We start from the raw sequence: 1,453 nt of genomic DNA, 5'->3' as shown, positions 1-1,453 counted from the left end.
GAGAAAAATTCGGTGGCAAGGTTGGAAAGATGAAGGGTGGAGTGTATGTTTGATACATGTGTCATAATGGTGATGATGATGATGATGATGGTAAAAAACATGGAGATTGGTATGATAGTATGAGAAACCATAAAAAAGCATGTAAAAAGGAAAATAATATAATAAAAAAATAAAAAAATTCAAACAAAGAATAATTTAGCAGAAACGTTAGCACGCTGGGCGAAATATTTTGTGGTATTTCATCCTTTCGGGGTCGATAAATAAAGTACCAGTTAGGCACTGGGGTCGATGTAATCGACTTAATCTCTTTGTCTGTCTTTGTTTGTCCCCTCTATGTTTAGCCCCTTGTGGGCAATAAAGAAATAAGTAGGGTATCTCAGAGTGTTACTTATGGAAAACTCTCAGAATCATAGTCACCTTGACTGCTTAAGCAAATGTTCTGTCTCAATCTACAGGGCCATGCTTAACCCTAACCCTAACCCTAACCCTAACCCTTTGCTGAAACCTGTTTGCCACCCTCATCCACCTTTCAGCAAATTTTCTGGGAGGCAGCACATTCTAAAACATTCTCAAAATGGCACTCTGTCAATTATGACAACAAGGGTTCCAGTTAATCTGATCAATGGAACAACCTGCTCGCGAAATTAATGTGCAAGTGGCTGAATGCTCCACGGACACGATTACCCTTGTAGTGACACCTTATAGCAGACGACTGTTATATGTTCAATGTCCGGAGTTTTATCCACGCATGCGCAGGGACTAGTTCCGGAAGGAATACAGGAAGAGTCTCATGCGCATGCGTAGAGTTCGACACCCAGCTCTGGCGCCTTTTCTCAGTCTCTTCGTTGACTGATCTCCGTCGAGCCAAGACGTCCAACAGAGCTCTCTCACATGTCAGCACCAGAGCTTCACAAATAACCACGGAAATCATTCAGGAGGCGTCTCAGCAACCGAGGGCGACGAGCTACCGAATTCCCTCCAAGCGTGAACTGAATTCCACTGTAAATAAATATTGTTGTGTTGTTCAGAATCTGCGTTCCGTTGTTTCTTCTAGAAATTTAATGTACGGAAGCGGTGTACACCTAATGGTGTAGAACCACTTCCCTACACCCTTAATGTAGTTCTTTGGGAGATTCAGTGTGACATAGACTGTGACAAGGCTGGCCCCTTTGAATTACAGGTACTACTCATTTTTGCCAGCTGGATGGACTGAGGCAATGTGAAACAATGTGTCCTGCCCAAGGGCTTAACGATCTGCCGGAAATCGAACTTGCGACATTATGATCGTGAATTATGTATCCTAACTACTAAGCCACGCTCCTTCAACTACATTTTCGCTCCTCCCTCAATCCCCCCCCCACATAAATAGGCATAGAAAACAATATACAAATGCATAAAATGAAACATCCCAGCAGAAGGACAGTCACCTAAGACCGATCAAAGAATTCACAAT

At 42.7% G+C, this 1,453-nt stretch overlaps 1 long non-coding RNA gene across 1 annotated transcript in view; it reads right to left on the bottom strand.

Moving 5' to 3' along the window:
- The window catches only part of LOC106872466 (uncharacterized), a 21,740-nt gene that overhangs the window by 19,957 nt on the left and 330 nt on the right, over nucleotides 1-1,453 (bottom strand). The window lies entirely within an intron of this gene.

This window comes from Octopus bimaculoides, chromosome 3, assembly GCF_001194135.2.
Source record: "Octopus bimaculoides isolate UCB-OBI-ISO-001 chromosome 3, ASM119413v2, whole genome shotgun sequence".
Taxonomy (NCBI): Eukaryota; Metazoa; Mollusca; class Cephalopoda; order Octopoda; family Octopodidae; genus Octopus; species Octopus bimaculoides.
Note: the sequence above shows the minus strand (reverse complement) of the source record. Positions and strands in the feature narration are given on the sequence as shown.